The 10409-nt window shown below is 43.5% G+C and overlaps 1 pseudogene; it reads right to left on the bottom strand.

The window, feature by feature from the left end:
- Positions 1-5886: 5886 nt before the first annotated feature.
- Positions 5887-6724, bottom strand: LOC138827716 (small ribosomal subunit protein uS5 pseudogene; annotated as a pseudogene).
- Positions 6725-10409: the final 3685 nt, after the last annotated feature.

Here is a 10409-nt window from a genome sequence, read left to right as displayed (position 1 = left end):
GAAGAGGTTAGAAATTTCCCTGAAGAAGTTAGGTATTCTAAAGTGAAAAGCAAAAGACTTTTAAGCCATAAGGGTTCTTGTCCTAACTCAACTGTCCAAAGTGTGCCATGGCAGCACCAGATCCAGATCCCAGAGCTCCTCTTCTGTTTCTTCCTTCTTCAACCCCGTCTACCTGGAGGATAAACAGAGACTCAGATGTCAGACTACAATAGTTCTGGAGTAGAATCGTTGGCCCTCTGGATTTAGGCTTGCTTCTTTCTCTCACTCCTAGGCATAAACTTTGACCTCTCGACTCAGACTGCCAAAAGAGTTTTGTTTTTCTTCCTCAGGCTGTCCCAGGGCCAAGGTAATGATAGGACTTCCACATTGGGACATCCAGTATTTAGCTTTGGGCATCTGAACAGCTCTGTCAAGTGCCTCTGTGTGTTAGTCAGCTTTCTGTCACTGTGACAAAATACATGAGATCATCAACTTAAAAAAGAAACGTTTATTTTGGTTCATGGTTTCGGAGGTTTCAGTCCATGGTCATGGCCCTGCTGCTTTGGGTCTGTGGCAGGGCATGCCATCATGGAGGGAGTGCATAGGGGCAGGGGGCTGCTCACTCATGTTGGCCAGGAAGAAACAAAAAAGGACAAAGAGGGACTAGGGTCCCAAAATTTCATTCAAGGACCCTCAGTGATCTAAGTTCCTCCACTAGGCTTCACCTTCTAAAGGTTCCATCATTTCCTAATGATGCCAAGCTGAAGACCTGAAGACCAAACTATAGAACCAAATTATAGCTCTGTGTTCTGGAGGTTTCCACATCCTGGTCAGGTGCTCATCACCCACTGAAGCTTCCTTTTTTAATTCTGTCAGATTTCCCTCAAGCAAAGTGCCTGCCTGTGCTTGCCCATGATTGTTCTATTCTTCAGTTCTGTCCCAGTCACCTGGCTTGATTTCAGGACTGAATAAATGTGGTAGAGGTCATGGGACTCAGTGTAAGCCTTTGAAACACATCTCCCCACAGTGGCACAGCTATAGCACACTCTACACATTCTAAATTTCTTAAGTTTTTCTTTTTTTAAGGCCAAAGTCTTGCTTTATAACCCTAGCTGGCCTTGAATTTAAGATCTTTCTGCTGCATCCTCCTGAGTGCTGAGATTACAGGATACTTAACTCATTTTAAAACTGCTCTCAGAGTCTGGAGCTCCTTTGATTGGTTCGTTTAGCTTTTAGCTCATATACTCAACAATGATTTTTTTTAATTTTTATTTCTGGTGATGGATCTGGGGCTTGAACTCAGAGCCCAGACTCTGTCTCTGAGCTTTTTTGCTCAAAGTTAGTGCTCTACCATTAAATCACAGCTCCACTTCTGATTTTTTTGGTGGTTACTTGAAGGTAAGACTTCACAGGCTATTGCCCCAGCTGGTTTCAAACTATGATCCTCAGATCTCAGCCTCTTGAGTAGCTAGGATTACAGGTGTAAGCCATTGGCACTTGGCAGTAAATGATCAAGGTGGTAAAGAAGAATTCTCACCTCCTAAGCAAGTGTTTTGACAAAGAAGCTTCCCGCTAGTCCCACCTCAGGAGCTATGATCAATACTCAGGTCGGAGATCAGGAAATGACAATGCTGCCTGGTAGCTGTGTATAAGAGTGAGCTAAGCCACATTCTGGGACTCACCAAAGAACTGGGCTGCACTATATGAAATTGTTGGGGCTTTGGAAGAAATCCAAAGGTTTATATTAGTAGGTGACTACTTATTTTTTTTTTTGTCTCAACAGAAGAGACTGAGAAAATATGGGTTTCTGGGGCTCCCGGCCTTCTCACTTGTCCCCAGTTCTCCCGATGACTCATGAGCAAGAGTCTGCACCCAGCTCATCAAAATCTCAACTGCCCATTCATCACCTAGGGAACTCATAAATGCAAATTATGATTGTGGGGCTGAGGTGGGGCCGGAAGTCCTGTATTTTATCCAGCAAGTTCCAGTGGCTGCCACTCACAATTTTGTGAGAAGTAGCATGTTGTCTGTATAGCTTAATTCTGTGAATCCTTCCCCCTCATGTCACTCAATAGACTATTAAGCATGAGGCAAAGCTTCCTAGGGCAGTAACATCTGTGCCAAATTCCCCCTCCCACCTGCCCCAGAGTTGTATAAGCTCCACATGTTACAGCCAGCCATTAAACCTATTAAAGATGATTTTTTTTCTGTCTTTGCTGACTACCCATTCAGCAGACACTTGCTAAGCATCTACAAAGTGGCCAGTGTGCTTCAGCCAGAGTTATGATCAGAAATGAAAACTTGACCCTGGTACTTCTTAAATCTCCCACTCAGCACAGTACAAGGGCAAGTGCCCTAACATGGCAAGATTTTGTTTATATTTTTGGTGCTAAGAATTGAACCCAGGGACTTGTGTTTGCTTAAGCACTTATTCAACTTCTGAGCCACCTCTACAGCCCTTAGTGGGAGTGTTTCATACCCTCGGAAAATGGGCAACTTACCTTCTATCAGGCTCTGCCTAATCCTCATCTGTTTTCCCAATCTTGGCTTCCTGACTCCCAGCTGACCAGGCTCCAGGCTTTAACTCTCATTCAAAATGTCTACCTTACATCCCTATCAGTGGGAGGAACCCTCAGTGCCCCCACTGATCTCTCATCTTGTTTCTTTCTCTACTAACCTTCATTTCCCAAGTGTGGACAATGCCTCCATCATTTCCCATCAGCAAAATTGTGCTGCACTGTATTGTTGTCCAAGTGCCACGTCATGAGGTAGGAATTCTGGTCTGCAGGTTTTCCCATCTGAGATGCCCATGGACTTGACCTGCTTCCAACGCCTGAGCTCTGGCTGCATGGCAGCTGGAGAAGGGCTGGGTTGCAGACTGCTGAGGAATGGAAAATGTCCGGGCGTGAATGTGAGTCATCTGTGGTATGTAACACTGTACAGCCCAGCTGTTGGGATAGCATCAAGGAAAGCTGAGGACAATGCCAGGGAGACAAGAGAAGGGGCCAGGGGTGGTATAGCCAGTGTCTACCAAGAACTAACCTCCTTTAGACACAAAGTGTGCTGGGAAGCTTAGATCAGCTCCACCCTGGAAATCTCTTGACTTTGGATGTAATGAGTTAAAAACTAAATGCAAGCTCTTTGCTGCTTCTAAAACGAGTGCTGTCCTGTTTCACCTTGGACTTGGCATGATTCGCCTTTCTTAGCTCCACAGTGTTTGTAACCATTACACTTTTATGTCCCTGAATTGCTAAAATTGTGTTTTCTTTTATAAGAGAAGGTTTAACATCACATTTGGTTTTCTGGTTCTTGTCTTAAAATCATATCGCCCATCCAAAAAATATAACACACATATACCATCACCACCACCACCACTACCACTAGCAACCCCCAAACAATGGCATTTTTCCTGTCCATAAAATAGAAACAACAGGCAGGTGCTGGTGGCTCAAGTATGTATCCTAGCTACTCAGGAGGCTAAGATCAGAGGATTGTGGCTCAAAGCCACCGGGGCAGGAAAGTTTGTGAGACTATTATCTTTAATAAAGTACTCAAAAAAAAAAAAGCTGGAAGTAGAGCTGTAGCTCAAGTGGACCAGCACACACACACACACACACACACACACACACAGACACACACACACACAATAGAACACAATATAATATTTTAAATCACTGGCTTTGCAGCAAAACTTGTAGATTTCCATGAAGCTATTGTTGGGCTGGGGTCGAAGATGGAAAGGGACAGTAGTAAATCTACTTTTGACATTTGGATCTTGCATTGATTTTGTGATTCTGATGCCTGAAATAAATTTCAATTTTGTAGCAGAAAGACACCCGTCCTTCAGCCTCCCCAAGTGCACTGGGTGTCTGCGTCACCCTCCACCCACCATCCATCTGGATCTTCAGTTCTTTCCCTTGTCCTACTCACCCCGGGCCCTCACTGCAATACATTGGCCATCACTCTATCTGGGTCAAAGCAATAATCAATTAGAAGAAAGTTCAGCTTGTAAACAGGATAGTAATCTGATACAGATTACTTTAAAAAAATCCTTCATTAAAAAGTCCCCAAATCCTGGGGCTGGGAAGGAGGTTCAGCGGTAGTGTGCTTGTCTCGCATGCATGAAGCCCCTGGGTCCAATTCCTCAGCACCACATAAACAGAAAAAGCTGGAAGTGGCACTGTGGCTCAAGTGGTAGAGCACTAGCCTTGAGCTGAAGAGCACAGGGACAGCACCTAGGCCTAGAGTTCAAGCCCCACGACTGACAAAAAAAAAGTCCCCAAATCCCATCTAAATCTAACTAAAATTTATGATATGTCCATATCAGGCCAATAAGTAAAAAAGTCCACATCATGAAGCTGTTTCACACACAAAATTACTTTGTTTATGAAATTTTGTGTATAGTATTTTTTAATGTTCTATTTTTAAAAAAAAAACAAATTTCATGGGCAGACTTAGATCCCATCCCAAGATATAGCACTAATGTCTATGCAACTATTCTGAGAGAATTTGACATCCCAAATACTTCTGGTCCTAAGTATATTGGATAAGGGACACTTACCTATATCCTTTTGTCCACCAGAAGTATTATAACAAAGAACCATATGCTGGATGGCTTGTGAATAACAAAACTTACTTCTTACTTCTGGAGGCTGGAAGTCTGAGGTCAAGATGCCAACATGATAAGTTCTAGTAGGGATACTCTTCCTTCCAGGTTGCAAACTGCTGCCCTTATTGGCAGAGAAAGGATGAAGTAGCTTTCAGAGTTCCCTATTATAAAGGCACAAATCTCCTCTGTTAGGGCTCCATTCTGTGTCCTCGTCACCTCTCAAGGTACCACCTCCTAAGACAATTACTTTAGGGGCTAGCATGTCAACAAACCAATCTAGTAGGTACTTGACATTTAGCTTGCCAAGGATTACCTGGTGAGGATGGGACAAAAGACAACTGGGGTGAGAAACTGCAAGCAGAGGGACTAACTGGTTTAGCCAACCTTCTAGGTCATCCATGAATCATCTTGAGTGGCATCACTGAGCTGGCACATTCCAGCTCATGCTTTAGCCAACAAACACACTTTCCTAAGACTCTTAGGGTGGCCAAGTGAAAAGGTACATCTGAGTCTTGGTGTGCATAACAGGTCTTATGAAATGTGGAGGCAAAGAGGCCTAAAGAGGGAATTGACACAGTGTCATAATCCCCAAGACACCTAAATTCTGGCAGTGTGGAATGGCTGTCTGGTCCTTCTCTCCTTCTTCCACATATGAGCAAGTGAAGATCTCTGGGCTAGTGTCTTTAATTATGGGATGGGGCAAGACTAGGTTTGTAGGACAAATCTGATTATCATCAAAGCTGCAGTCAAGGTCAAGCTGCTGTCAGGAAGGGTGTGGCAAGGACAGTGCAGCCTGTGGTTCAGACAGTGTTCACGAACTAGAACTGCATCTGCAGTGGTATCTGGACCCCTGCAGATACTGCCTCCCTCAACTTCTGCCTTAGAAGTTACTCACACTATCAGCCACTTGGACAGCTCTGCAGTTACTGGCAGACTAGGGTTTAACTAGACTTTATTTATTGGGGGCAGGACTAGGATATGAGCTCAGGACCTGTGCTTAGATTTTTTTTTTTCTCAATGCTATTTTTCTACTACCTGAGCCACACTTCTGCTTCCAATTTTGAAGACTATTTTGGCTGGATTTTGACTGGATTGATTCTTGGTTGGCCTTACTTCAGCATGTCTTGTCATTTCAGTTTCCAGTTTCCTTGTTCACATAGTGTCTTTGATAAATTCATGGATGTTGCATCTTTTCTTTTACATACAATATGTCTTGTTCTGGATTCTTTAAAAAAAAACAGGCTTGATTCACTTTATTATTTTTGTATAAAATTCCATGCTGTAGCCACAGCTGAAGCCTAGGTCCTCTGCACGGAGACTCTGGTGTGGGTTTTCATAAGATGGGCAGTGAATTCCTGATAAGGAGATTTGGTGAATACGGTCTCTTTCCAGAAGTCAGGGGTTAGGTAACTGTAGGTCTTAGAGATGGCATCAAAGTTGGTTTGGCAAAGTTCCCCCAAGGTAGCAGTACAGCCCCTGGCTGAGGTGTGGCAGTCATCGATTCCAAACATCAGCAGCAGCTTCTTGGGGACAGGAGCTGACACAATCCCAGAGCCTCTGGGGGCAGGAATGAGGCGCATGAGCACAGAACCACAGCGGCCTGTCACCTTGCACGGGACAGTGTGAGGCCTGCCAATCCTGTTCCCCCAGTAACCTCGCCGCACAGGGACGATGGAGAGCTTGGCCAAGATGATGCCCCCCCGGATGGCAGTGGCCATCTCCTTGGAGCAGTTAGCCCCCAGACCAACATGGCTGTTGCAGTCGCCAGTGGCTACAAATGCCTTGAACCTGGTGCGCTGGCCAGCTTGAGTCTGCTTCTGGGCGGGCATAATCTTCAACCCCGCATCTTGAGTGAAGCCCCAGGAAGAAATCAATAATCTCAGACTCCTTGATGGGCAGGGAGGAAAGATAGATCTCCTCCAAAGACTTGATCTTCATGTCCTTAACCAGGCGGCTCAGTTTGGTGAGGAGGATCTATTCCTCATCTTTGGTCTTGCCTCCAGGAGCACTGGCATCACCCGCCATTTGGTGTTTTCCTGGAATAGGAAAAGTCTGGATTCCTTTGTGACTGGTATTCATCAGTAGGATTATGCTGAGTCTTGCTGTGCTTTTCTTTCTTTTCATCTTGATGGACATTGTTGAGGTTTTTAGATGCATAAATTGTTGCATTTTTGCCCAATTGGAAAATTTAGGGGGTCTTTATTTCTGTCCATACAGAGTGCCAGTGACTCACACCTGCAACCCTAGCTACTCAGGAGGCTAAGTTCTGAGGATTGCAGTTCAAAGCCAATCCAAGCAGGAAAGTGCATGAAACTCTTATCTCCAATTATACACACACACACACACACACACACACACACACACACACACACACACACACACACACACACACACACACACACATACTTCCTGTCGATTTCCCCTTTTGGAAATTGAATTACATGTATACCCTCGAACTGAGAATATGTTCGTTTACTCTCTGGGCTAGGTGCAAGGCTTGTGTTACAATCCCAGCAGGAAGAGATTGCAAGAGACAGAGATCAGGAGAACTGTAATTTGAGGACAGCCTGGGGAAAAAAGTAGACTCTATTTCAATCAATGAGTTGATTATGGTGATACATGCCTGTGATGGCAAGTAGGCCACTGAAAGGAAAGATTGTGGTTAGGACTGTGATCTTGCAAAAATGAAAAGATCTTACTTGAAAAATAACTGAAGTAGAAGGGATGGAGGCATGTCTAAAGTAGTAGAGCACTTGCCTGGCAACCTTAGTACTACCACCAAAAGAAGCCTGTTTTTTCTGCCCTTGAGTTTGACAGTTTCTATCACCAGATCTTCAAATTACCTAAGTTAATTTTTTCCCAGTGCCTAATCCTCTGTTAAGAGCATCCAGGTAAAAATCAGCATTTCTAATTTTCATTTATTTTATTTTAAACTGAGATATAATTCACATAGCATAATATTTATTTTTTATGTGTACCATTCATCTCTTCATTGTGTTCCTGTTTTTCTTTAAGTCCTTTAGGATATTCATAACATATATTTTAAGATTATTGTGCTTTAAGGACACTTTTCCCTCTGTCACTCCTGCATGTCTTTCTAATGATTTAATTATTCTCCTGACTGTAGGCTGGATTTTCTTCTGTGCATGTCTAATATACTTTGTTTGAATGCTAGACATTTTGAATTTTGTTCAATATTGAACATCTTTGAGCACTGGGCTTCATTCTTATAGAAGCTAGTTTACTTATTTATTTATTTATTTATCCAGTCCTGGGGCTTGTACTCAGGGCCTGGACACTGTCCCTCACCTGTCAGAAATGAATAGTAAAAGGATACAGATTTTGTCAAGGCATTTTCCTCTGTACAGAAGGGTGCACTATCATCCTGCCCCCGCAGAGGTAGGAAGTATATATCAAGTGGTGGTTGGAGGGTTTTCATCGTAACGCAGGTCTACCTTGAACATAGAATGGATGGATTTGATGGTGCAGCTCCTGTGGGAAGGTTTGAGGATCCAGAGCAGTCACTAGGGCACATTTTGATTACTGCTGCCATGTTTTTGTTCCTAAGAGATGTATGAGTCTCTTCACATTAAATCCTGTTTGAACTAGGTCTTCCATTACTTGAAACCAAAAACATCCTAGCTGGTAAGCTTTTTTAGTTTCCTAAGTCAGAAGCCCACATATTTATTTCTACCTTGGTCCCAGAAAGTGATATTACCAACCGCATCTCTGCCCCCACCCCACCAGTTGGATATGGGGGTAGTGGAAATGCATTAAGAGTGTTATATTAGTCAGTCTTCAGAGAAACAGAGCCATTAGAGCCACGTATTCCCAGCATATGCAGGAAGCAGAAGAATGACTCAAGTGGTAGAGCACTGGCCATGAGCAAAAAAGCCAAATAGAGCATGAGGCCCCGAGTTCAAGCCCCAGTACTGGCACAAAGAGTATATGAATTTATTAAGAGATTGACTCATACACTATAGAGATTGAAGAGTTCCACAATAGGCTCTAGGCTGGGGGCCCAGCGAAAATGGGCAATGACTCATTTCCCAGAAGTCAGCAGCCTCAGAACCACGAAAACCATTGCTACAGCCTCCAGTCCAAGGCCGAAGACCCAAGGGTCTCCAAGGGTCACTGGTCAAGTAGCTGAGTCCAAAGGCCAAAGCATCTGGGAGTCTGGAGTTTGAAGATGGCTACATAAGAAAACACCCCTACCAAGGAGGAAGAATCAGACAGAGGGAGCTTCCTCTCTGGCTGCTTGTCTGCTCCCTCCAGGTCCAGTTCATTGGGTGGCACCAGCTTCCATTCAGGGCAGGCCTTCCCATTCGTTTCTCTTACCCACATGCCAATCTTCTCTGAAAACACTCTCATTGACACACCCAGAAATACTGTTCTGCCAGATCTCTGAGCATCCCCTCATCTGGTACCACTGACATTCCAAATTGACCATGTCCAGGCGAGATAGAGAATCAGTCTTCTGGAAACTGAGTGAGTCCCAGAACATTGTGGGTGAGCTTTAGAACATGTTTCATGTTCTAAAAGAATAATGTTAAAAGAAACTGAGAGAATGCAGGGGAATCGAACAGGTCTCCTTATCTAGGCAAGGGAGTCAGGGCAGGATATGCCAGCCTGAGCTTTATAATGACGATTTGGGAAGGTGGACATCTCATCAGGCACCAGAAGAGAGGATGCAAGCTGACAGTGTCTGCAGCTGCCCAACATTGCACACCTCTGTAGGTAAAAATCACCCTCAGGGAGAACTGACAAACATTAATCTACCCAGACTATGTTGAAGTTGTTACTTCTACCCAAGAAATAGAAACTTGTGAGACAGAAATTAGGGTAAATTTTAGGAAAGCTATAAAAGGAGTGTGTGTGTGTGTGTGTGTGTGTGGGTGTGTGTGTGTGTGTGTGTGTGTGTGTGTGTAGAAGGATATTAGTGGTTCACAACTCTAATCCTAGCTAGTCAAGAGGATTGTGGCTCAAAGTCAGTCCAAGCAGGAAAATCTATGAGAGTCTTACCTCCACTAAACCACCAAAAAGCCAGAAGTGAAGCTTTGACTTAAGTCATAGAGTACTAGCCTTGAGCAAAAGAAGCTCAGGGACAATGCCAAGGTTTTGATTTTAAGTCTCAGGACCAGCATACACACACACACACACACACACACACACACACACACTATATATATATATATATATATATATATATATATATATATATATATATATATATGTTTAGTACTAAAAATTCACACAGTAGTAGCACATTTACAAACATTGCCAACTTCCTGAAATATGAGATCTCATTACATTTAATATGTGGAAGCATCCTTTATACATCATTTAAGTAATATTAATTTTAAATCCACTGCCATGTGAGGACCAGACTGGAATCCAGTGCAATGAATAGTGTAGGATTCTGTGGAACCTGCAGCAAAGCTACGTGCATAGCCATGAATGTTGTTATTTTTGCCTTTCAAGTGTGAAGTGCTAAACAGACCATTTGAGAGACACTAGCTGATCATCTATACTTCTCATACTAGCTGATCATCTATACTTCTTGTCTGTGTATGCTGTTTATGGAAGTTCATTCCTCTCTGTTTTCAGATGTCTAACCACATGTCCAAGCCTCCTGCTATATGATTGGCTGCTGCTGGAACTTAGCCAAGTGCAGTTCCAGACCTATTACTCTTAGCAACAACCTTCTTCCTCCCAGCAACCTGTAAAATCAACATATACTTCTTTGAGTCTAGACTCCACACAAACAGAGACAAGTCATTCTCCATGTCATGCTATTTCTTCTATAGAGTAGACAGCCTGT

Source organism: Dipodomys merriami, unplaced genomic scaffold (genome assembly GCF_024711535.1).
Source record: "Dipodomys merriami isolate MVZ:Mamm:240054 unplaced genomic scaffold, mDipMer1.0.p SCAF_16, whole genome shotgun sequence".
NCBI classification, from domain to species: domain Eukaryota; kingdom Metazoa; phylum Chordata; class Mammalia; order Rodentia; family Heteromyidae; genus Dipodomys; species Dipodomys merriami.
The sequence above is the reverse complement of the archived record's forward strand: the minus strand, read 5'-3'. Positions and strand labels throughout refer to the sequence as shown.